Source organism: Somniosus microcephalus, chromosome 18, assembly GCF_052327205.1.
Source record: "Somniosus microcephalus isolate GS21.2 chromosome 18, FLI_Smic_1.0, whole genome shotgun sequence".
NCBI lineage: Eukaryota > Metazoa > Chordata > Chondrichthyes > Squaliformes > Somniosidae > Somniosus > Somniosus microcephalus.
In genome coordinates, this window is record NC_141004.1 from 23,668,198 (window position 1) to 23,695,732 (window position 27,535).

Genomic DNA, 27,535 nt, shown 5'->3' on the forward strand with positions numbered 1-27,535 from the left:
CTTTTGCCAGAAGAGATTTCCAACCTACAGCTACCAAAATCCAAGAACTTACTTCCATTTTATTCATTCTGTTCCATGGCACTAGCTAAGACTTTGATTGTGAAAGTCCATAACCCTAATTTTATTTTACAGGGTCAAAAGTCAAACTCCACCAACCCTCCACCCCACCCTGGCCTACGTAACCTGCCCCAGTAAATATCCTGGCCAATGTATTATTTCAGATAAATTGCAGGTTATCTCCAAAAATCCTTCAATGGTCAGTTTTGCATTTGAGGCATTTTGAGATAGACAATACACTGCTGGCAGACGACTGGAGCTGAAATTTAAGAACATAAGAAACAAGAGCGGGAGTAGGCCATATGGCCCCTCGAGCCTGCTCCGACATTCAATAAGATCATGGCTGAACTTCTACATCAATCCTACTTTCCCACTCTATCCCCATCACCCTTGATTCCCTTAGTGCTCAAGAATCTATTGACCTCTGTCTTGAATATACTCAACGACTGAGCATCCACAGCCCTCTGGGGTAGAGGATTCCAAAGATTCACCACCCTCTGAGTGAAGAAATGTCTTTCCATCTGAGTCCTAAATGGCCGACCCCTTATCCTGGGACTATGACCCCTAGTTCTAGAATCTCCAGCTAGGGGAAACAGCCTCTCAGCATCTACCCAATCAAGCCCTCTAAGAATTGTATACATTTCAATGAGATCACCTCTTATTCTTCTAAACTCCAGAGAGTATCGGCCCATTCTGCACAATCTCTCCTCATAGGACAGCCCTCTCATCCCAGGAATCAATCCAGTGAACCTTTGTTGCAGCTCTTTAAGGCGCAGCACCCAACGGGAAGGTAGCCAGCGAATTTCACATTTTTCGGCTCTCGCGGCATAACTGCTGCCCAGGTTAGCACTTTTGCCAGAAGAGAGTTCCAACCTATAGTTAGCAAAATTCAACAATTTACTTCCGTTTTATTCAAATTAAATCTTACACCCTCACTCTAAATATGGCATTGGTGCACCGATGTTCCAGCTTCCCTGCACCATCCCCACTAATTAATTTATTGCTTTGCTTAACAAACTGAGGACTATCAATGCTGAACAATGCAATGCTTTACCACTTTTAGGCAACAAAGGTCACCTCTACTGTAGTGTATGTAACCGTTCTACCTTTAAGAGAACTATTGTATGTAACCGTCCACCTTTAAGAGAACTATTTTAGGTGTTGCACTACTTTATCTTGGCTGCGGTATACTGTAGTACCGGTGGTGACCACACCGGTATATAAGTGCTGTGTAATGAGTGATTGGGCAGATTCGCCCTGACCTTCGAATAGTAAAGTCCTGTTAAAGTTTACTCTTGTAGTCTGTGTAATAATTTGCAATATAACACACAGATTTTACAGTGGCGACGAGTTCGATCTTACCCTGCGGCAGCGGTACATTCGAAGCAGTTAATGAGCGTCGAGAAGAGGCATCCGCCCTCGTCGTTCTGCTGAGAGAAGACTCGAGTCTGCAGAGCAAGGAAGAAGGAAGAATTCAGACACGAAGCCTTCCATCAGCAACAGGCAGTGATCGTCCCTTCTGTCACGGTGGTGAGTGAGCCGATCAGCCACGAGAAGCAAGTCGGCCACGTTGACTGTGAGTAGGGGGGAAATAAAAAGAAACGGAGGATAAGGGCGGTGAACTCGACCACTGTCGGGGGAAAGGAGCCGGACAGAAGTCGGGGCCAGAGACGCTGAGACTGGGGCAGCGTAGGGCACGGAAGCCGCGGTACAAGTGGGAACGCAGCCGGTGTGAGAGACCGGGCTACAAGCGGGAACGCAGCCGGTGTGAGAGACCGGGCTACAAGTGGGCTGGGAGACGCAACAGCGTCGTGAGACAGCTCGACCGCGACTGGCGAAAAAGGCCGGGCAGCTACTGAGGCCGCGTGGCGCTGCGACCGGGATCGTAAGGCGCGGGAAGAAATAAAAAAAATAATAAATAAATAAAACCGCGGAGAACTCAGCCGCAGCCGGGGGAGGAAAGGACCGGACTGCGAGAGGGCTGGGAGGCGCGATTGGAAGCCGCTGAGGGAGAGACAGAGCCCGAGCGAGCGGGAGAGACAGAGCCCGAGCGAGGGGGAACGGGACCGAGCGAGGGAGACCGAGCGAGATTCCGCCCAGTGGCTGGAACTGTTCGCCGCCAACGGGTTGTCCCCAGCGCCGGTTGCCCTGCCGAGAAAAGGGAACAAGGAACGTACTGAAGCCGGCGCGCAGGCTGCGAACCCCGAAAGCCAGCGGTCGTCGCCCGAGAGCAAAGCTTACCCCTCCCGCCAGGGGAAGAAACGCGGGAAGCCGCCAGTAGGCGGGGAAGAAGACAGGAGCGGGAAACCGCCATTTTGAAAGTGGGCGGGGAAGAAGACAAGCGCGGGAAACCGCCATTTTTGGAAAAAAAAAGTAACGAACAATTTCGTTGTTGTTTCTCAGAAAGATAGTGAAGATGCCTAAGCATGGTAACATCAACGACTTCGATTCCGAGGTGGAAGATTGGGCCACGTATGTAGAACGCATCGAGATATATTGTGAGGCCAATAAAATAGCAGATGATGATAAAGCTCTAACCTTACTAAACTCAATGGGGGCGAAGACATACGGGCTATTGAAGCATCTTCTATCACCAGCTAAACCGGCGGATCAGACTTTCGCTAATATTGTTGCTGTCCTGAAGGATCATTTGAACCCCACACCGCTGATGTTGGCGGAACAATTCAAATTTTATGCGAGAACGCAACGGAAAGAGGAAAGCAACGCGGAATACTTGGTTGAACTGCGTAGATTAGCGAAATACTGTCAGTTTGGGGAAAATCTGACAGAGGCATTGAGAGACAAGTTCGTGTGCGGGTTGTCGAAGGAAGGAACACAAAAGCGACTGCTAGAAGAGAACGATCTTACACTTGATAAGGCTGTCCTTATTGCAGCATCGCACGAAGCCGCAGCGAGAGGCACTGCGGAAATGCAGCTGAAGGCAGCGGTACTCAGCGTGGATCAAATGACTTCGAGTACAACGAAATGTTGTCGTTGTGGGAAGACAACACACGACCAGAACCAATGCTGGTTTAAAAACCAGGAATGTAGAAAATGTGGCAGGCTTGGTCACATGGCTAGAGTATGCCGGTCAGGAAAGAAGACCAGCAACAAAAAAAAGTCACCGCAGGAAAAGTACAGCAAGGTACACAAGGTGGCTGAGAAGAATTCAGATGAACAGAATTCGGATTCAGACTCCAACAGCCAGGAACTGGGTAGTCTGAGAATTCACAATGCGAGTAAGGAAGCTGACCTACAAATTATCTGGGTCACGCTCAAAATAGCCGGAGTCCAAGTGAAAATGGAATTGGACACAGGATCAGCCCTAACAGTCATAAACCGAAAGGACTACAAGAGGCTATTCTCACATATTCCCTTGAGAGATACCAAGATTGTATTGCAGACATACACGGGGCGAAGAGTATACCCCATCGGAAAGATAAAAGTCAAGGTGAGAGACAAGGGCAAAGAACACCAAGGAATGGACTTATATGTACTACCTGAGGGGGGTCCACCACTTCTGGGACGGGAGTGGATCAAGAAAATAAATATGGACTGGCACTTCCTAAAAGCCATAAAGAGTGAGAACTCGGTGAAGACAATCAGCTCAGACTCTGGAACTGATGATGGTAAGACCAACCCATGTGCAAAAGACAAGGCTAAAATGGACTTGCAGACTAATGTTGGAAAAACGAAGGAGTGCATAAATGCTTATGCTTCAGAGGAGAACAAAGTTTCAGAACAGAATTCCACTGAACAACAACAACATAGTTTGACAGAGAATTCTGAGTCTGTCCAGTCTACAGACATGCACAATTCTGAGGAACACCGGGCTCGAACTCAACTCCATTTCAAATTACAACAGCAATTAGAACAATTGAGTTGCCGTCTTGAGCAAGAGATGAAAGCAATGAAAAAGTTCTTTGACACAGAGTGGGAGAATCTGGAAAGACAACAGAAGCAGCTGATGGAGAAAAGGGAGCAGGAGCACACAAACCGTCTGCGCGAGGAGGCCAAACGAATCAAAGCTGATTCGGTTTCTGAAGGTGTGTGCTCTAATCTGGTAGTGCAAGATGTTCAGCAACTGAAGGCGCTTGTTAGCAGGTTGCAGGCAGAAAAGGCTGATTTGGTTGCCATGAATTCTGAGCTCCTACTGAAGTTGGGTGCAGCATCACCGGACGATTCATTTGTTGAAATTCGAATGGTGGAGGCTGCAGATGATGGAGAATTAAAAGCAGCAAAGGGGCCCCAGGGCAAGGTTACAAACAGCCCTGTAGCCTATCCGTCAAAAACACAGGATGACGATACTGGGAAACGTCTGATGTCAGAAGAGTTAACGGTCAGCCAACTCCTTCATATGCTGAGGGACAAGACTCTGAAATGGGAAGAACTTGAACACGAGCTTCAATCTTCAAAGGAAAGGGGTTCGGAGCTCTCAAAAGTTATTGAAATAGCTGAGGTTGCAACACAGACTGAGAAGACTGCAGCAGAGCAGCCCTTGGATGCCAAAAGTACGCTGACTCACGTCAATGTAGAACAACAGAATGCTGAAACAGCTGCTCCAGTAGAGGGATTGAATAGTCCGATCAATCAATCTCCGAATGAAGTTGAAGTATTGAAATCACAAATGATGTCATTAGTAAAAGACTTGCAGAAAGCCCAGAAAAAGCTGGATGAAGCTGAACGCATGAAGAAGTCTCTTCAGGAAAGATGTCTAGATTTGGAACAAAAGCTGGCTAACGTCCAGCTGGGTATGGAGGAAATAGAAGACCCTCTCGCTGGCCTAGCTCAGGACGACACCGAATATTACCATGACCTGTTGGACGACACCGAATATTACGATGACCTGTTCTGCCCAGCTTGTGATGAAAACTCCCAAAGTGCAAAAACCATGAAGAATCACAAAAAGTCTAAGGAACACCGGGAGATGGTGGCGCTACTACGGAAAAAGGAGGAAGAGAAGGAGGAACTGTGCATGCAGCTGGCAGCTGACAGCGGAGCCCAGAGAGTCTCCAAGAAGCAGAAAAGGAAAAGACGAAGCAGAAGATGATGACCCATCTGAACCATTATCACCTCTACCAGGTCACGCACGTGGTCCTTCCGAACTGAGTCAAATCAGTTTGGAAGTAGAAAAACTTCCCAAGGTACTCAAGCATTTAGAAGTCAGCAATGCTGGTTCAGAAGTGACGGAAGTTCAAGCTGTTAAGTCCAGTGAAGGACTATTGGATGAGTCACCCCAGCAAAGTGAACCGACTGCACCACGGGGAACTGCTGCACCACCGAGGCGTTGTCCAGACCAAGTCAAGAAGCACAGGAGGCGCCTCCACAGAGACTGAATCTGTGAACTGTTTTCCACAGAGACTGAGTCTGTGAACTGTTTTCCGCAGAGACTGAATCTGTGAACTGTTTTCTGCAGAGACTACATCTGTGAACTGTTTTTACATGAAGTTGGATATATGTTATGATGTTATGTTTAATGGGGAATAAGTATGTTGTAAGCTAAAAAGGGAGGATTGTAGTGTATGTAACTGTTCTACCTTTAAGAGAACTATTGTATGTAACCGTCCACCTTTAAGAGAACTATTTTAGGTGTTGCACTACTTTATCTTGGCTGCGGTATACTGTAATACCGGTGGTGACCACACCGGTATATAAGTGCTGTGTAATGAGTGATTGGGCAGATTCGCCCTGACCTTCGAATAGTAAAGTCCTGTTAAAGTTTACTCTTGTAGTCTGTGTAATAATTTGCAATATAACATACAGATTTTACATCTACCACCAAGGACAAGAGCAGCAATGTCATGGGAACACCATTGCCTCCAAGTTCCTCTCCAAGTCACACACCATCTTAACTTGGACATATATCACTGTTCCTGCATTATTGTCATTGGGTCAATACCTTGGAATTCCCTACCTAACAACACTGTGGGAGCACCAGCTTCACAGGAACTGCAGTGGTTCAAGGAGAAGGCTCACCGCCACTTTCTCACTGCAAATTGGGATGTGCAATAAATGCAACTGTGCCCGTGTCACCTACATCCTAAGAACAAAATTAAAAAATACAAAGTCCTTTCTACTCTGCCCCAGGAATATTCCTTACTCCTGATGTGAGAAGAGCACTCCCTATTGTACCAGTACAATACTTCCATTTCTCACACCTGCTGTCTTTTGACTCCTCAGTGTCAGCTGTGGCTCAGTGGGCAGCACTCTCTAGGTGGGAGGGGCTAGGAGTGAGCCAGGTGTGACTGGTTGCCTAATTGCAGCTGGGTGTTGGAGGAAGTTTTGCAAAAAGTTGGTGGAGGGTTTTGGGGTGTTGTTTTCAGGTTTATGGGCCTTTTTGGCCCACAAAAAACAGCCAGATGGCTGCTGAGGGGTCCGGAGTGCCAGGCCCCTCAGAGGACAATATTCCCGAGAGGAATTTTATTAGGGAAGAAACTGTGGTGGGAAGGGGGAAAAAAAGGCCCAAAGATTTGGGCCGGGACCTCAGGAGGTTTGGTAAAGAAAATACAGTGGTGGTGCAATGTGAAGATAAGAAGATTCGAGCCTGGGATATAATCCAGGCAGTTCATGAGGACTGTGGTGAGGGAAGCTGTTTTGCCTGCCGACCAAAACCAAATGTGGGGTTTGAGGTGACGGTCAGTGGCCGTGAGGAGGTGGAAAAACTGCTGCTCAGCCTGAAAGTTGGGGAGAAATCTTTGGAGGTGACTCTGCTATATTCAGAGGAGGTGGTGGTTTCATTTTTGAACTTGCCTGTGTACATCAAGGACGAAGTGCTGAGCAAAAAGTTGGAGTCGTGGGACATTAAAATCTGTTCCGAAATAAAGAGGAGGTACTATCCGGGAACACGGGTAGCAGATGGAACCCGATATGTAAAGGTGCGGTTCCCAGAGGGGGTGAGGTCTTTGCCTTACAGTATGAAGTTAGAGACACTGGAAAGAGTACAGTACTTTCGTGTGCTGCACGATAACCAAGTAAAGGTGTGTTACTATTGTCTGGGACATGACCATCTCATAAGAAACTGTCCTGATTTGTATTGTTACAATTGCGGTGAGTCGGGACATATCGCGCGGAGCTGCAAGGCGGAGAGCTGTGGGGTGTGTCGTAAAGGCCCCACCCGCTGTGAGTGTGTGGCAGAAGGGAGCAAAATGAGTGATGAGGAGATGGGAGAAAGAGCAGGAGAGGAGTGTGGAATGGCCGGAGGTGCGGTGCAGTCGGAGGACACAGCCGGTAAAATGAAGGAAAAAGGTGCACAGGAAGAGGCAGAGGTTGGCGGACCTGAGATTGAGATGGAGATGGCAGAAAACACGGCGAGTACTATGGAGGGGAACAAAGACAGCAGCGGGCAGCAAGGGTCGAGTGCAGACTCGAGCCTTAGTGCAGTTCGGCTCCCCCTGGGGAGTCTGGTGTCTGTGGGGGGAGAGGAGGCAGGAGTGGGGTGTGTGGTGGAAGTGAGTGCTCCGGGGAGAGGCGGGGAGTCAGATATTTTGGTGAGCGGGAGGGGGCAGGGTGGGGAGAGGGTGCAAGAGGCAGGATCCTTAAAGGGACAGCAGAATGGGGTCGGCGAGATTGAGACGTCAGAAGGGAACAATTTAGGTGTGCCATTGTCCCATGGAGTGAGGGAACAGGGTGCAAGGGTCAGAGGTAGAGATGTGGTCAAAGGGAGCGGCACAGTGGGAGAAACTGCGATAGCAGGAAGACTCTCTATGGGAGATGAAGTATCTGACGGGGAGCAGGATTATGTATCTGACGGGGAGCAGGCACAGGGGGTTGCAGAAGAGCTTGAGTGTGAGGAATTAGAGAGGGACAGAGACATGGAAGTTGGGGATGGGGTGGCATCATGTGGAAAGGGAAAGGTTAGTGAGGGGCAGAAGGAGGGAGAAAGGGCAGCTCCTGGGTCCAAACTTAAGGCAAGGAAGAGGCTGAAACAGCAGGGAGGGGTCAAACAGGAGGGGAAAAAGAGCCGGAGGCTGCAGGAAAAAGCAACAGCTGCCCGAAAAGTTGAGAAGGAGCATGAGAGGAGGGAAGAGCCTGAGATTAAATGATGGGGAGTTAATCAGGCATACTTCCCTTCTTTGGAGCCATGATTACATTGGTCTCGATCAATGTGAACAGACTGAGGGGTGAGAAGAAATTGCAGCAGTTGTTGCAGGGTTTTAAAGGCACGGACTTGTTGTGTCTGCAAGAAACCTTTTGGGATGAGGATATTCTAGAAAGAGTTCAGAAGGTTTGGAAGGGAGAGGTGTTTGCAAGTTGTGCAAACAATAACCGTAGAGGGGTGGCTGTTTTGGTGAGTCCGTCCATAGAAGAGAACGTTGCCTTGGTGGACAAGGACACTGAGGGGAGATTTTTACGGCTAAGGGTAAAATTGGAGGGATTTAATTGTGATCTTTTGGATATCTATGCACCGAACGACCATTGCAAGCGTCGCGAGTTTTTTCGGGGGTTATTCAGTGAAGTGGCAGAGGTGGAAAATCCTTGTATAGTGGGGGATTTTAATGTATTTTTATCTTGGATGGACATTTCAGCCCAGATGACCTTTAAAGAGGATAACTCCAGAGGGATGATTATAAAAATGATGGCAAATTTAAATTTGAGAGACTTATGGAGGGACCGGAACCCCATAAAAAGGGAGTTCTCCAGAGCAGGTTGGGTGGGTGATGTTTTAAAACAGAGCCGAATAGATTTTGTGTTAATGCGGGAAGGGTTAAGTTCGGAGGTGATGGAGATTTATTATTAAAAAATATTTTTTAGTGATCACTCGGCTTTGGTTCTTTGAATTAGGAACAGCAGAGTTAAGATCGGTTCAGGGGTGTGGATTTTAAACAATCAATACCTGAGGGAAAGTGCTTATAAAGAAGGGATTATAAATATAATAAAGAATGCTCGGAAGGAACTTTTGTTCTTGAAAGAAAGAAGAGTTTGGTGGGACAATTTCAAATATGAGGTAAAAGTTTTTTCGGTACGTTATGGGAAAAAGAGGGCGGCAGCTAACCGGCATCGAGAAGAGAATATAAACAAAAGGTTTATGGATGTCTGTAAAGCAGTTGACGGAGGGGATAAGGGAGCTGAGACTAAGTTCCGGGTGCTAAAGAAAGAGTGGGAATTATTGCAAGCTGAAAAATGCAAGGGGGCCATTCTCCGTGCAAAGGCTAGAGATGCATTGGAGGGCGAAAGATGCACTAGATATTTTCTAGAGCAAGAGAAGCTGCGACAGAGATTATCATTAATTTAGGAGTTGAAGGTTGGGGAGAAGATCATTCATGAAAGTGAGGAGATTTTGGAGGCGGCTAGCAGCTTTTACCAAGAGCTATATACAAAAGAAGACATTTCCAATTTGGAGATGGAGAAGGTTACTGCTTTTATTGAAAAGGGTTTAAAGGAGGATGAGAGAAGCATGTGTGATAAAGAAGTAGGATTAGCGGAAATAAAAATAGCAATAAGTGGAATGAAGGGGGGGAAAAGCCCAGGGTCCGATGGACTAAGTGCAGAATTTTATAAGGAATTTTTCGAGATTTTAAGTCCATTGCTCTTCGGAGTTTTTAAGGAAATCAATATTGAGGGAAGCCTGGCCCCATCTATGAGGAGAGGTATCATAAGCTTAGCTTATATAAAAATAAAGGGGATAGACGGGATCTGAAGAATTGGAGGCCCATCACACTATTGAATGTGGATTATAAGATCTTGGCGAGGGTTATGGCAAATCGTTTGAAGGAGGTGTTACCGGGGATAGTTTGGCCCTCTCAGTCCTTTGGAGTCATAGGCCAGGACATCGCAGACTCTGTGGTCTCAATCCAAGATGCGATAGAGCTCATGGAAGAGAGTGGGAGGGAGGCTTATGTATTAAAGATAGATCAAGAGAAAGCCTTTGATAGGGTCTCTCATGAGTTTTTATTGAAGGTTTTGGAAGCATTTGGTTTCAAGGAAAATTTCATTCAGTGGATAAGGATTTTTTATTCAAACATATTTAGCTGTGTTAAATGTAATGGTTTTTTATCTAAGTATTTTCCGATACAGAGATCAGTGAGACAGGGTTGTCCCCTGTCCCCACTGCTGTACACATTGGTAGCAGAACCATTAGGTTACATGATGCGAAAGAAACAAGGTGTAGTTGGGATTGTGGTACCCAGTTCCGGGCTGGTGTCGGTGATACACCAATATGCAGATGACACAACCTTAACATTGAGAAATGGGGAGTCAGTGAGGAAAGCTATGGAGGTAGTGGAGGAATATTGTAGAGCTTCAGGTGCCAGAGTGAATTATAGTAAGTCCCAATGCCTGGTTGCAGGGAGGGGTAGGGGGGAATGGTTGGGGGTATGTCCCTTTATGGTGGTGGAGGTTTTGGAAGTTCTGGGGGTGCATATGGGGTGCAAGAAAGACAGGGAAGAAGTGGATCGATTAAATTGGGAACCGAAGGTTATGAAAATTAAAAAGATTTTGGGAAGATGGGAAAGAAGGTGGTTGAAAGTGCAAGGAAGAGCGACAGTGGTGTCTGCTCTCCTGCTAGCTAAGCTATGGTACTTATTGATGGTGGAGGATATTCCTGAGTGGGCAGAAAAGTCCATCCGAGAGGCTTGTGTGAGGTTTTTATGGGAAGGGAAACCAGCCTTGGTGGCTCACAATACCATCATTGGACGGAGAAATCAGGGAGGACTCAATTTCCCAGATATTGATTTGAAGAAAAAATCCTTTAGAATCAAATGGGTGAAGAGATTTCTTCAGAAGTCAAATTCAAGTTTTTGGAAGAGTTGTTTTGAGCATTTTTAAAAACGAAGTGGGATAGGAGGGCAGGGGATATTTTATATGGAATACAATAATATGTTTTTGAAATCGATTAACCTTCTCCCTATGTTTTATAAGGGGGTTGTAGAGACTTGGGCTCAATTTTTAAAAAGTGTGCAGTTTACGCCCAAGGGGGCTGAGGAATTTTTAGAACAGCCCTTATTTTTGAATAGGTGGGTCAACATTGAAGGAGAGGTTTTATTTAATCAAGCTTTTATAAAAGCTGGGATTATATCGGTGAAAGATGTATTATACGAGGTGATTCCAGGTTGGTTGCCAGAAGCGATAGTGAGGGACATGGTGTGGGAGGAGGATCAGGAGGTAGAAGGAAAAGCAATAGGAATCATGTATGAGAAGATTGTGAGGGCAATGCCACAGGATTGGATGGAAGAAATAAATGCGGAAATCTCCAAAGGAAGTAAAATGCATTCTGTTTTCCAAGCTTTGTACTGGAGAAAAGGGGAGAGTTAGTCCAATTTGACATCTGTAATACTCGAGATTTCTATGAGGTATTCAGAGAATGGAGATTCAAGACACCTGCTGGTCAGGAGTTTTGGCAGAGTATATACCCACAGCTGGACTTCAACAGGATTTGGAAGGGAGTGTGGGCGAATTTTAAATGCCCAGAATGGATTGAACTGGATTTCAAATTGGCTCATAACCGGGTTTTTACCATGATGGTCTTGTGCAAGATTGGACGAGTGGAGGCGGCAACTTGCCCAATGTGTGGGACACGGGATGAGACTCTGTCCCATTTATTGGTGTTATGTTCGCAGTTAAATGACTTTAAGTACTATGTTCGACAGTTGTGTGAAGCTTTTTTGCTGGGTGGGGACCGAACAGCGAGAATGGGAATCCCGTGGGACTCAATTTTGAGATGGGGATTGCAGGAGAGTCTGCCAGAATCTAGCGGAGCGGCAATTAATTTAATGTTCAGTTTGGCTAGATTCGTGATTGTGCAAAGAAGGAATGCTCTGTTTTTTAAGGGGAGGAGAATCAATCGAAAAGAGTATTTTAAATATAAGCTAAAAGACCATTATAAGGCTCTGTGGATGTTTTATTCAGAAAGGAATTTAAGGACAGTATTTTACAACCAATTTTTAAAGTACAATCGATTAATGTATGTTACAGGTGATAAATTAAACTTCAGGTTTTGATGTTAAAATGTGGTGGTGGAATGGCTGTGCAGGGCAGTGGAATTGATTTGTATCATACAATGTAATGATCACGATGTTGTAAATGTTCTTAATGTTCAATAAAGTATCATAAAAAAAAAGTGGGCAGCACACTCGCCTCTGAGTCAGAAGGATGTGGGTTCAAGTCCTGCTCCAGGGACTTGAGCAGATAAATCCAGGCTGACACTCCAGTGTAGCGCTGAGGGAGTGCTGCACTGTCGGAGGTGCCGTCTTTCGGATGAGACGTTAAACCGAGGCCCCATCTGCTCTCTCAGGTGGGCGTAAAAGATCCCATGGCACTATTTCGAAGAGGAGTAGGGGAGTTATCCCCAGTGTCTTGGCCAATATTTATCCCTCAACCAACATAACAAAAGCAGATTATCTGGTCATTATCACATTGCTGTTTGTGGGAGCTTGCTGTGTGCAAATTGGCTGCCATGTTTCCCACATTACAAGAGTGACTCCACTTCCAAAGTACAGGAAACTTTGTGCTATCTGGGGATGAGCTATCCTGGAATCTGGAGCCACCGGCAAAAATCAGCAGCCGTTTTTTATTCTTTTTGTTTGTTTTTTTTGCTTTGTTTGAACAGTCAAGCTGTGCAAGGTCTGTAGCTATAGCAACAGCTTCAGCTACAGAGCTTTAGGGCCACATCCGAGTGTTTAGAAGCTGTTGCTAAGCAACAGTGTTTGTTGTCAAATACGGAGATAAGAATCTCCGTATCTCTCAACATTAACTCTGGAGAGTACGGCAGTTTTAAGGCAACGGCAGCAGCTCGGTCCCATGGGTGCCAGATAGCACAAAGTTTCCTGTACTTCATTGGCTGTAAAGCGCTTTGAGACGTCCGGTGGTCGTGAAAGGCGCTATATAAATGCAAGTCTTTCTTTCTCTGAGTAAGGTTGTCAAATCTGTGCCAATTATGGGTAATTTTGGGGCATGCACTCGCTCCCAATAGGGAAATCATCAATGTTGTTTCATATTGAACTCTTACATCTTGGTAAAAGAAGGGAACTTTATTTCATCAGGATGCGAGCCCAGGTTCCTGAGGTGAAAGGGTAGTGATAAGCCACTGTGTCACACAGGTCAGCTACACAGGTTTGGGTGGAGGTCATGCCAACTATATTGCTTTTAAAATAAATTATAGGTGACATAAGAAAACTACTAGGCACTTGGTCTGAGTGTTAAACAAGGCTTTAATCAACTGTTTTTCAACATGGAAATCTAGTTGTGTCCTTCACTAGTTCCTGTTAAAGAATGTCCTGCGCAAGCTGGGCCCATGCCGGATTATTTATACTCTCCCTGGACAGCGCCACCAACAGGCCGCCCAGTATTATTACATAAGTTATTTCCACATGAATGACAAGATTCATGTCATTCTTCCCGCCTGGGGGATTGGAAGTCTGGCGGCTTCCTTCTACCGAATAAATCGGACTAAGAATAGACGCAGTCGTTTAGATCTCCATTGGAGGCTGGAAGGCACATCTCCTTGGACAGTGTTTTGGTCCCTGGGTCGCTTGGTTCGTACCGGCGGGCTGGCAGAGTCCGTGTTGCCTTGATCGACCTGAGGGGGACTGGGGAGATTGTGGCTCCGGGTGTGGGCCCCCACCGGTGCAGAGCTGGCTTCACCCTGCTCAGTCGTCGGTGACTGACCGGCATCCTGGCTTCGGGTGGCCATCCCGCAGGGAGCGCTCTGTTCCCCGGGTTGATCCGGCAGAATAGCTGGCAGATCCCTTGACATCCCAGATAGGGCGTCATCCTCAGAGGAGCGCAGGGTATTGGCATCATTAATACGGATCCCACTATCGATTGGGTCCGTGGGACCAGTTGTCAGGGAACCAGATCCCGAACTGACACTGTGGATTCCCGGCCATCAGGGTACCGCACGTGCGCATACGTGGGATTGACATCCGTCAGTTCCACTTCGTCAACGAGGGTATCATTCTTAGAGGATCGGACGAATCTTCAGAGAAGCACGGGGCCAGGAGCTGTCAACCATGATGGTAGGGACGTTCCAAGAGTGGAGCGACGCTGGACCCCGAAGAATCGTTCATGAGGAGTAGCGTTGGTGGATGTAGAAAGAAGAGACCTGATGGAATGCAACGCGTCAGGGAGCATAGTTTCCCACTGCTGGTCTGGTAGGTTGTGTGACCTCAGTGCAAGATGAACAGCATTCCAAATGATGGCGTTGTATCTCTCAACCTGTCCGTTCCCAATAGGATGATACAGTGTCTTTTTACATGTAGCGATTCCCCGTTGGGAAAGATAATTTTTGAGTTCGCTTGACATGAAGGAGGGACCCCGATCAGAGTGGATGAAATTGGCCATACCACAAAGGGAAAAGACCTGATCGAGGCATTTGATCACTGTGGAAGTAAGCATATTGGGACAGGGGACAGCAAAGGGAAAGCGTGAATATTCATCCACCATAGTATGCAAGTAGGCGGTTCGCGTTGAGAAAGGCAATGGCCCTTTAAAGTCAACGCTGAGTCGCTGCCTAGGTTGTGTAGCGTGTATGAACGAGCCAACCGACGGACGGAAGAATTGCGGTTTTAACTCTGCACAAATTCTACAAGAGGAGCATGTTCTTTTCACGTCTTCCGTAGAAAACGGGAGATTTTTAGATCGCACAAAGTGCAACATATGGGTAACGCCAGGATGGCACAAGTCAGTATGAAGATCCGTAAGAGTCGAAGTTGACATGGAAGAGCAGAATGCACGCGTGAGGGTATCTGGGGCCACATTCTCTTTGCCGGGTCGATAATGTATGGTGTATCCAAAGGCGGCCAATTCCATCCTCCAGAACTGTATTTTGTTATTCTTGACCTTAGTGCGTTTCCGGTTATCCAGCATAAAGGCCACAGAGTGCTGATCATGAGCGTGAAATGGTGACGAGCGAGAAAATGACTCCATTTACGTACTGCTTCAATGATAGCCGTAGACAGGAGGATAATGGAGCTCGCTACCCTGCAAAGTTCTGGACAGAAATGCAACAGGTCAGTCGCCTTGATTCAAGGTAGCCGAGATCGCCACCTCCGATGCATTGCACTCGACCACGAAAGGGAGATTTTCATCAGTGGAATGAAGCATGGCTTTTTCCAGTTGTTGCTTGAGGAGGTCAAAAGCTGAAATAGCCATCGCATCCAACGGAAATGACTTCGCGTGAAGCAGGGGCTGGATCTTGTCAGAAAAGTGGGGTATCCACTTCGCATAATAGGCAAACATGCCGAGGGCCCGACGAAGAGAGCCGAGATTCGTCAGAGGAGGGAGCTCCTGAAGAGGACGAAGTCGCTCCGGATTCGGTTTGATGACGCCATTGCCCACCCAGTAGCCAAGGATGTTGACTGATGGTACTGATTTCACAGATTTGGACTCATTTAAGGTTAAGTTGTGACGACGGAGAACGTCAAGAAATTTCTGGAGGTTGCCATCATGCTCCTTCTGGTCATGACCAGCAATGGTGATATTATCCATAGAAACATAGAAACATAGAAGATAGGAGCAGGAGTAGGCCATTCGGCCCCTCGAGCCTGCTCCGCCATTCAGTGCGATCATGGCTGATCATCCAAATTCAGTACCCGGTCCCTGCTTTCTCCCCATACCCCTTGATCCCTTTAGCCTTAAGAAATATATCCAACTTCTTCTTGAATATATTTAATGTATTGGCCTCTACTGCCTTCTGTGGTAAAGAATTCCACAGGTTCACCACTCTCTGGGTGAAGAAATTCCTCCTCATCTCTGTCCTAAATGGCTTACCCCTTATCCTTAGACTGTGACCCCTGGTTCTGGACTCCCCAACCATCGGGAACATCCTTCCTGCATCTAGTCTGTCCAGTCCTGTCAGAATTTTATAAGTTTCAATGAGATCCCCTCTCATTCTTCTAAACTCCAGCGAGTACAAGCCTAATCGTCCCAATCTCTCCTCATACGTCATTCCTGCCATCCCAGGTATCAGCCAGGTATCCCAGATATGGAAAAGTATCCGTTAAGTTCTCCTGTTTGACTAGGCTGTCCATTGCTCGTTGAAAGACGGCCACCCCATTGGTGACCCCAAATGGAAGGCGACAAAACTGGTAAAGCCGACCATTGGCCTCAAAGGCCGTATACTTTTTGTCAGAGTTCTTTAATGGTACTTGATGGTATGCGCTTTTTAAGTCAAAAGTTGAAAATACCCTGTATTTGGCAAGGTTATTGACCATGTCATCGATGTGTGGTAGTGGGTAGGCAGCTAGGTCGGTATACTGGTTAATAGTGTGCGAGTAATCGATGCAAAGATGTTTCTTGTGTTGCTTCAGAGGATTTTTAACAATGACGACTTGAGCCCACCAGGAAGATGAACATGGCTCAATGATACCGTCAGCTAGAAGGCGAGAGATTTCTGCCTCGATAAAGAATAGATCATCTTGGCTGAAACATCATGATTTAGTGACTATGGGTTTACATCGAGGGGAAAGATTGGCAAACAAGGAGGGCTCGTTGAGCGAAGCCGCCAAAAGCGCACAAAACAGTACTTTGGAAATAGTTAGCTCCTGCTTTGGCACTCCAAACTCGAAAGTGAGTCTTTTGTGTTGTTTCTGGAAATCCTGTCCCAGGAGCACATCACTGCATAGATTTTTGAGCACCCCGAGCCGGGTGGAAAAATAAGTGCGGCCATTGAGAATAAGGTCAACAAGACAAAAGCCAGAAGAGTTGGTGGTCAGTGTCGTCAGAGCCATTACAATTTCCCTGTCTGAGGGGTAAATACGCAGTTTTAACTTACTGACGGCCCACTCACTGATGAAGCTGTCAGAGCTACATGAGTCGATTAATGCACTCAAAATGTGTCCATTTACCGAAACCCTCATGGCTGCATGGGACAGGCTTTGGGGAAAAACAGCTGTAACACCACTAGTGGCTCTTGGGGGAGGAGCATTCTTATAGATAGCAGCTATAACACTAGTAATGGCTCTTGGGGGAGGAGCAGTTTTATAGATAGCAGCTGCAACACTAGTAGAGGCTCTTGACCGGCATACTTTAGAAAAGTGACCTTTCTTACTGCAATGATTGCAGGTTGCATTATGAGCACGGCAAAATTTCCTATAATGGAATGCACCTCCACAGAAGAAACACTTCTTTTTAGATTGCCAAGATGCTGCTAGGGTAGGGTCGTCATCAGTGAGAGCTTCTGCCTGAGGCTTACCAGGGGAGTCACTAAAAGTGGTAGCAGCAGTTCGTGCATATGGTATAAAAAAAAAGGCATCTGAATTTTTTTGAGCTAAGTCCCGAGAATATGCCTGGTTATAAGCAGCTTGTAACCCAAGGGTTTTATTCTCCAACAGATGCTGGTGTATGAGGGAAGAAGCAATTCCATTAATAAAAGAGTCCCGAATTAATTCCTCCCGGTACTGTTCAGCTGAGACAGCTTTGAGGTTATAATCTTTGCTGAGCCTGTGAAGCTCTTGAAGGAATTCGTCAAGTGATACCCCGGGTTGTTGTTGAGTTGTGGCCAGTAGGTGCCGAGCAAAAATTTCGCTTGGGGCCTTAACATATAGTTGCTGTAGTGTTTGGATAGTGGACTCATAGTCTACACAGTCTTCGATATAGTCAAACACATGAGGGGATACATAATTGGCAAGCATTCGTAACTTATTAGGAACATTCTCACCACACTCCTCGAGGAAGTTGCTGAAGGTACGATACCAGTGTTTCCATATCTTAGCAGCTGTAAGTGAATTCTGGTCCAGGTCGAGACAGGCAGGTCTGAGTAGTGTCTCCATGATGGATCGATTACTACGTCCGAGTTCCCTTCTACAGTTTGAATCTTAGCTGTCTGTTTCCAAATCACTCAGAGCGTGGAGCGGGTTGCAGTTGATTAAATTGACATAAGAAAACTACGAGGCACTTGGTCTGTGTATTAAACAAGGCTTTAATCAACTGTTTTTCAACATGGAGATCTAATTGTGTCCTTCACTAGTTCCTGTTAAAGAATGTCCTGCACAAGCTGGGCCCATGCCCGAGTATTTATACTCTCCCTGGACAGCACCACCAGCAGGCCGCCCAGTATTATTACATAAGTCATTTTCACATGAATGGCAAGATTCATGTCAATAGGTATGGTGTAGCTACTGGCTTAACCCTTTAAAAAAGATATTGCCTATGTACAGTACTGAGTTATTCAGATTGCTTTCTAGTTCGGGGAAAGCAGCGCTTTATGCATGGTGCACTTACTGGATGTGCAAAGCTCTGCTCACCGGCCGCCGACAACAGTCATTGCGCTCTCCAAGTACCAACGTAATTTCTGATTTTTAATGTGGGCCAAGTAAATTACTTATTTTGAAGTCTAGAAAGATGGTAAAGTGATGCCAGATACCAAACTGATGCCAATTTGGTGACAATAAATTCTGGTTCACTTGTCCTTTACAGAAGGAAATCTGTCCTTACCCGGTCTGGCCTATAAAGTGACTCCACACCCACAGCAATGTGGTTGACTCTTAACTGTCCTCTGTGCTTCTGAAGGGTATTTTGGGATGGGCAATAAATGCTGGCCTTGCCAGCGATGCCCACATCCTATGAACGAATAAACAAAAACAGAAATCACTTCAGAGCCACTGACCACTGTTAGCAAGCTTGCCTTTGAAGCCATGCTTTTCTATTAAGAGCAGCTCAAAATAACCAGTAGGCAACGCCCAACATGATTGTGAACTGCGCTCACAGTTTGATTTCACAATTTCTTTTTATGGAGCAGTTGTTTTGATAGGAGAGGGTGGGGTGGGGGGGGGAGGATTAGAGGAATGGAGACGGAATGAGGGGAAAATAATGAGTCGCTGGCATTGTCTAATTTCCAAATCAATGAAATCCAAGTTCAAACAATCTTTCTCTTATTGTGCCAGGTTGGTCAACAGCCCTAAATGGCACTTTAACTGGAGGCTACAGTTCTGTACTATTGCAGCCAAGCACAGTGGGAATGTTTTCTGTCAAGGGCAGCCAAATAAATTGAATAGTAAAGGTGTTGGCATATTCTGAAGTTTTCTGGATTACCTTTTAAGATCACAGAATATTTATCCTCAAGAGATTAAGTAGGGTTTCGAGTCCTTGGTAGATTAAATTTTACCTGGAAGGAGCAAGATTGTTGAAATGAATAGTCTTTTCTTGTTCCATTTTTTGTGGTTTCATGTTTACTCATTAAGTAGGACAGGTTAGACTGACATGCAGGCATAGCTTTCATGATGGATATTTGCTTAAAAAAAATTAGTAATGAGTACCCTATGGACAGTGTTTAGACTGAAAATCATCTAGAATGCATGCAAAATTCGTGCTCACTCCTCATTAAAATGATTGCAGTCATGATTCTAGTCTAAAAACCCAAGCTCATTGGTGTTACACTGAAAAGCTGCACCAATATCGGGGGCAGTCTAATTACAAGTAATGCTTGCCGCAGGCTTTTTACTACTTAAAGGGGAGGTTAATTGATGCAGCAGCATCTCATTCTCGGGAGGTGGTGGTGGTGGTGGAGGAGGTGGAGGAGGTGGAGGAGGTGGAGGAGGAGGAGGAGGAGGAGGAGGAGGAGGAGGAGGAGGAGGTTCTCCGACAAAGATTTGGAGGCTTTGGTTTTCGCGGTCGAGAGAAGGCGGACAGTCCTGTACCCGTCAACTGGCAGAAAGCCCTCGCCACAAGTGTCCTGCACTATGTGGAGAGAGATGGCACAACATGTGATGGGCAGCACTGGGCTCCCCAGGACCCACAGCTGGCACAGAAAGAAGTTTAACAACCTCACACGGGTGGCCAGGGTGAGTGAAAGCTTCAACAAATGCTACATACCATCATCTGTACCACAAACTTCAAACACTGCTCAATGCACCACACCCCCAGCACTCACCCACCAACAATCTCTACCTAGCAACACTCACACCCACATTTCACACCTTGCACACTGTGATAGCTACTCAACTATGGCAAGCACATAACCCTAACACATTGTACCACAATCACTCACACACTTTTCTTTCTCTTGCAGGCCAAGGTGACTCACAACCGGAGGGAGCAAGGGTGCACAGGTGGGGGCCAAGCCCACATTGAACAGATGAGCCAGTTGGAGAGTAGAGTACTGGAGATTTTTGGGCGCCAGGTCATGGGCACCATGGCCACCGGCAACGTTGACCCCCTTGGGGACAACAATGGTACGTTCATTCCTAATCCTTCTTCTCACATCCCACTTACCCCTCAGCCCACAATCTTTTCTCACTTTCAAGCTACTCATGCTGTATGCATGCATTTCTGCCTTCCTGCCCCCCTCCCCCCACCATAACCCGAGTCTTGTGCCTTTATGTCTTCAGATAATGAGCAAGCACCTGAGCAGCCTGTCCCTGGGGGCACCGGTGAGAGCGAGGCGGGAGAAGAGGAGGAGGAAGAACACACCGTGTCACTGCATGTCTCCCCCACAGGCACCAGCTCAGATACTGGCTCTACGCATTCTTTAGAGGCTAGTGTAGTAGTGGGATCTGCACAGGGTGAGGCACCGGGCACGAGTGAACTGCAGCAAGGCCAGGGGGAAAGGGTAGCTCGGGGGCCAGCTCCCCGGAGGGCAAGTTTGCACATGAGTTCTGCTGCACAGGACTCAGGTGAGGACCTTGACGGGGAGGCCTTTAGAAGAAGGGTGATGGGCATGCACATGGAGATGATAGGTGCAATGGCAAGGCTGCCAGAGAGCTTCTCGGCAATGGCAAGGAATATGGAGGAGACCACCTCCAACATTGCACAAGGCTCTGCGTACAGCATGGATCCCATCATTTCCAGTCTGCAAAGGATGGTACACTCCCAGAGAGACTGTGACGACTCAGACGTGATGGCACGCGTGATGAGCGATGTCGCAGCTTCCATTGCAGCACAGGCGGAAGCCACCCAACGTCTTAGTGCCGCAGCGGCAGCTCAGATTGCTCTCATGCAGTCTCTGCTTGGTGGCATCCAAGCTCAGACTGCTCTCATGCAGTCTCAGTATGATCTCACACAATCTCTGACTGCTGCCATCGTGGCTGGGTCTACCACCGTAGACTGGGGCTTTCACGGTGTCGCAGCAGGCCAGCAATCTGTGCTGCAACAGATTGCTAGGGATGCTGAGGTGCTGCCCTGGGGTAGAGTGCCAGCGGGTCAGTGGAGCAAGATGACAGCATTCCTGCTCCCGCCACTACCACTCCGCCATTGTCCTTGTCGCTGCCTGTCATCTAGCCAGCCCAGACTGCTGCCGCCCATGCTGAGGTAGTGCAGTCTACAGCCAGGCCTTCTAGGTCCAGAGCTGGTCAAGGTCATCTTGCAAGGCCATCTGAAGTCTCTCGCATGGACACTGAGTAGCCTTCCACCAGCCGTGCTGCGGCCACTGGGGGGCGCACTGCGTAGGAGCACTAGATTAGGAAAAGGCACACGAACGACAGGCACTAATGGATTGCACAAGGGTGATAAGTTAACAGTGTTGATGTAGTACATGTGATATGTGTATAGATAAATTTATTAATTGTGTTTGGAATCTTTTGTGGTGTCTCTCATTTCAGCTTTGCGCCCAGGAGGACGCTGTGATATGGACTGCAACAGGGGTGGTATGATGGGGATGTGGTGAGCAACAGGGATCTGGGGTATCATTCATTCAAATTGGAGTCTGATGAGCCAATCACGGGCCGCCCGTCTGGAAGGACGATTGTCTGGCTGCCTCCTCCCTCCCTCCTGTTCCTGTCCCTCCTCATCCTCCTCATCCTCTTCTCCCTCGTCCTCCTCCTGAGGTGGTCCTGCAATCCCTGGTGGCAAGGGCTGCGCCCTCATGATGGCCAAGTTGTGGAGCATGCAGCAGACCACCACGAAATGGGGTTCCCGCTCTGGCGAGTACTGGAGGGCTCCTCTCTGTTGTGTATGTACCTTTAAGGGAATAACTGGTCTCAGACTGCAGTACTGGCAGTGACCACCCCTGTATAAAAGGCACTAGCAGACTTCTGTAGTTTCAGTTTCCCGATTGTCTCCATTCAGTAAAGACTTGTTATAATCAACTCCTGCTGTCCGTGTCTCAATTATACACGGACATAATATTGGCGACGAGGATGGGATACGAACTTACCTACAGTCTGCACCACCTCCTGGAATCCATTCCTGAAGCGAAGTGAGCAGAGGTCGAGGCCAGAAGGAAGAAAGAAGCAGTAGAGTGGGCGTCGACCGTGGGCATCCGCCCCTGAGTCAGCGGAGTTGAAGATTGCAGGAGAGGCTGTCGAGAGCGGGGCTTGGTTCCTGTCGATGGTGCTTCAGCTAATCGGGCTGGTGGCAAGTAGTACACTGATCCTTCCTTGGCTGCGGCGGTCTAGAACTCGAGCAGGTGGCTTGCAACGGGGCCGAGCAGCGTTGTCGAGAAGAGGAGAGAGAGAGAGGGTGGAGCACACAGGGCGCGGCCGGTGCTACGAAGCCGGGCAGCGTACAGACCCGAGAAGAGGGAGGCAAGAGTCCCACAGGGTTGTTCCACGACGGGAAAATAATAAAATAAAAATAAATTAAACGCGCAGAAAGCCGCGAGGAGCTGCAGGTTGCAATGGAAACCGCGGAAAGCAGCGCTAGCAACAGCGGGGAAGAAGGCAAAGCGTGGGAGGTGCCATCTTAATCCAGCGGGGAAGAAGGCAAAGCGCGGGAGGTGCCATTTTGTTAAATCGGGGAAGAAGGCAAAGCACGGGAGGCGCCATTTTAGATTTCCAAGATGCCGAAGACTGGCTGTATCACTGCCTTTGATAATGCAATAGAGGACTGGACCACGTATGTGGAAAGAGTCGAGGTATATTGCGAGGCAAACGAAATAGCCGATGAGAAAAAGGCATCGGTACTGCTAAACTTAATGGGCGCAAGAACGTACGGCCTATTGTGGGGCCTGATTACTCCAGCCAAACCGAAGGCGAAGAGTTTTAACGAAATTGTTGCTATCCTACAGGAACACCTAAATCCTACACCGCTGCTGATAGCAGAAAGATTTAAATTCCACAGGAGAACTCAGCATAAAGATGAGAGCAATGCTGAGTACCTTACGGAACTACGCAAGCTATCAAAGCACTGCCAGTTTGGAGCAGGACTGGCAGCTACCCTACGGGACAAATTTGTCGGTGGACTCCTGAGTGAAGGAACCCAGAAGAAGTTACTCTCAGAGAAAGAGCTGACGCTAGATAAGGCTTTCAGCATGGCAGTATCGTACGAAGCAGCAGCCAGGGGAGCTGCGGAAATACAACAAAAGCCATAGGAATACGGCACCCACGAAATGACACAGGGATTTGAAAAATCTTATCGCTGCGGCAGAACAACCCATGACCAGAAGGACTGTTGGTCCAAGGACAAAAAAAGCAGGCAATGCGGAAAGATGGGACACATTGCACGAGTTTGCAGGTCTGGGAAGAAGACTAACGACAACAAAAAGGATACTAAGGAACCGTACAAGAAAGTACAAAAGATGACGGACAGTAGTTCCGAAGACCAGATGAGCGATAGGGAATCCGGGAACAAGAGACTAAGCTGTCTCAAACTTCACAATGTAATCGCAAAAGAGGATCACCAAACCATTTGGGTCACCCTCACGATAGCAGGGTCCCAAGTTAAAATGGAATTGGATACAGGATCAGCGCTAACCGTCATGAATCGACGAGACTACGAGCGGCTATTTTCACACATACCCTTGAGAGAGACATCCATCGTCTTGACGACGTATACGGGGCAAAAAGTATACCCCAGGGGAAAAATAAGGGTGCCTGTCGAATACAACGGCAAGAAAATACGGAAATTGTATCTCTACATACTGCAAGATGGTGGACCACCGTTATTGGGACGTGAATGGATCAGAAAGATAAGCTTAGGCTGGCACTCCATTCAGGCAATGACGGTGGATGGTAAAAAAGATGACGACGTCACTCCTGGACGATTGTCAACAATCTTAGCTAACGCCAAAGAGGTATTTCAACAAGAACTGGGCACTCTTAAAGGCATAACCGCCTCGATAAAAATAGAAGAGAATGCAATTCCCAAGTTTTTCAAAGCAAGACCGGTACCATATGCAATTCGCCCAGCCGTCGAGGCAGAGCTGGAGAATCTGGAGAATGCAGGCATGTTGTCTAAGGTAGACTGGAGCGAGTGGGCGACACCCATCGTTCCTGTCATGAAGAAAACGTTAAACAATAAGTCTGAGGAGCCAAGGAAGGTTTGCATCTGTGGGGACTTCAAGGTGATGGTGAACCCAGTCATTCACACAGTACAATATCCTCTTCCAAGGATAGAAGACATCTTTGCCTCACTATCTGGAGGGAAGCGTTTTACAAAAATTGACCTAGCACAAGCGTATTTGCAGATGGAGGTTGAAGAATCCTCTAGGAAGTATCTCACGATAAACACTCACAAAGGTCTTTACCAGTATCATCGATTGGTATTCGGAGTGGCATCAGCTCCGGCGATATGGCAAAGAGCGATGGAACAAGTCCTGCAAGGGATTCCGGGGACTCAGTGTTACTTGGACGACATCCTAGTGACAGGTGAAGATGACAGTGAACACCTTAACAACCTAGAACAGGTGCTCACTAGGCTACGGGAACATGGGCTACGAGCCAACCGCCCCAAGTGCGAGCTTTTTAAGAAACAGATATCGTATTGTGGCCATGTGATTGATGAAGAGGGATTACATAAGTCCCCGGACAAAATTGAAGCGGTTGTTAAGGCCCCAGCGCCTGAAAATGTGTCGCAACTGAGGTCATTCCTCGCATTGGTGAATTACTACCATAAGTTTTTACCGAATTTGTCCACAATTCTGCACCCACTGAATGCCCTACTACGAACGGGAGTAGCATGGAAATGGAGCAATGACTGTAAGCGGGCCTTTCAGAAGAGTAAGGACTTAATCACTTCAAGAGAAGTATTGGCTCACTACAACCCCTCACTACCGATAAGACTGGCATGTGATGCGTCTCCCTACGGCATTGGGGCGGTACTGTCACATAAATTCCTTGATGGTTTAGAGAGGCCGATAGCTTTTGTGTCACGCTCGTTAACTTCAGCCGAGCGTAACTATGCCCAGATTGACAGAGAGGCCCTCAGCCTAGTGTGGGGGGTGAAGAAGTTCAATCACTACCTGCACGGTCAAAAATTTACTCTACTAACTGATCATCAACCTCTTGTCTCCATTTTCAACCCACAGAAGGGCGTACCGATAATGACAGCACAACGGCTACAGAGGTGGTTCCTTTTCTTAGGGGCACACCAATATGACATCGAGTACAAAGGAACTAAACAGCATGGGAATGCTGATGGATTGTCACGCCTACCGTTGCCGACGGTGGAAGAAGAACTTGCAGTGGACCCAATGGAGATATTCCACTCGACCATAGTCGAATGTCTCCCTGTGACGAATGCAAACATAGAAAAGGAAACACGAAATGACCCGACACTATCCCGGGTCTATGATTTAACGGTGAAGGGATGGCCAGCACATGGCGAACCACTGCTGCCAGCATTCTCGCCGAGAAGAGAACAGCTGTCAGTGTGCAGAGGAACCTTGATGTGTGGATCCAGAGTAGTAATTCCACCCAAATTGAAGGATAGAGTGCTCAATGAGCTTCATGAGGGTCATCTGGGAGGGGTAAAAATGAAGAACTTAGCCAGAGCGTTTGTGTGGTGGCCGGGAATCGATAGAGAAATCGAAGAGATGACCAAGAGCTGTACAGGATGCTAGAAGGTCCAAAACGCCCCACCACAAGCCCCTCTACATCCATGGGAGTGGCCCTCATCTCCATGGCAAAGGGTGCACATTGATTTTGCTGGTCCCTTCATGGACTCGATGTTTTTAATTGCAGTGGATGCACATTCAAAGTGGCCAGAGGTAATAAAAATGTCCTCAACTACCACAGAAAAAACTATCACAGTCTCACGAACCATATTCGCCAGGGATGGGCTGCCTGAACAGATTTGCTCTGACAATGGACCACAGTTTGTGTCTGAAGAGTTCCGGAGGTTCTTAAAGAACAATGGTGTTAAGCATTACACATCTGCCCCATATCATCCAGCCACTAATGGGTTGGCCGAGAGGTTTGTTCAAACATTCAAGAAGGCTATCAAGGCAATGTGTAATGAAGATATACCCCTACAACACAAGGTGGACAACTTCTTGTTTGCCTACCGGAATGCGACACATGCGGTTACCAACCAAACTCCTGCCATTATGTTCTTCAATCGAAGACTACGATGCCGCTTGGATTTGGTTAAGCCGAACATCAGAAGAGATGTGGAGAACAGGCAGTTTCAGAATATGAATGAAAGACCGACCAGGAGTTTTAAGATAGGTCAACCAGTTTTGGCCCGGGACTACCGCACAGAGAAATGGCAGCCAGCTAAGATCTGTACACGGCAAGGACCTCTAATGTATACCGTGGACGTTGGAGAGAGCATTGTAAGACGCCATGCTGACCAGATTCTAGAGTCACTGGAAAACGTCAACTCCACACCACGATCTGATACACTTGGCGATGAAACCGAAGTACCAATTGCATCTACCGCAGAATCGGTGATATTGGAAGCAGATGAACCAAACAACGACATTGATCCCGACTCAACCTCACCAGAAGAACCTGATGCCCCAAAGAGGCGTTATCCAGACAGAATCAGGAAGCCTCCTCAAAGACTGAACTTATAATTGCTTAACCTCAACCAATGTATCTAGCAACCATAATTGTAATTGTAATTAGTTATTATTTCATTTTTAAATGAATGTTATGTACTGTTTATCTAAAAGGGGAGGAATTGTTGTGTATGTACCTTTAAGGGAATAACTGGTCTCAGACTGCAGTACCAGCAGTGACCACCCCTGTATAAAAGGCACTAGCAGCCTTCTGTAGTTTCAGTTTCCCGATTTTCTCCATTCAGTAAAGACTTGTTATAATCAACTCCTGCTGTCCGTGTCTCAATTATACACGGACATAATACTCTCGAGTGGTCAAGGCAGAGGAATCGCTGCTTCAACAGGCCGATGATCTGCTCGATGATGTTCCTGGAGGCAGCATGGCTCTCATTATATGAGTGCTGGGCACGAGTGTTGGGGTTGTGGAGGGGAGTCATGAGTCAGGTGGAGACGGATAGCCCTTGTCTCCGAGCAGCCACCCGCGAGCTTGATGTGGTGGTTGGAAGAGTGCTGGCACACCAGTCTGGCGCAGGATGAAGGCATCATGGCTGCTGCCAGGATAGCGGGTATTGACAATGAGGATTCGCTGTGTGTGGTCGCACACCAACTACACATTAAGTGAGTGATAGCCTTTGCGGTTACGGAAGATATCAGGATTGTTATGCGGTGCCCGCAAAGCCACATGGGTGCAGTCGATGGTGCCCTGCACAACGGGAAGCCCCATATCCTGGTAGAGCCACATGCACGCTCATCCTGGTGATCGGGAAGCCAATGTAGTCCCTTCTCCTGATGTAGAGAACCTCAGTGAACTCCCGGATGCAGCGATGGACGGCGAACTGTGAGATGTTAGCTATGTCTGCTGCTGCAGACTGGAAGGATCCACTGGTG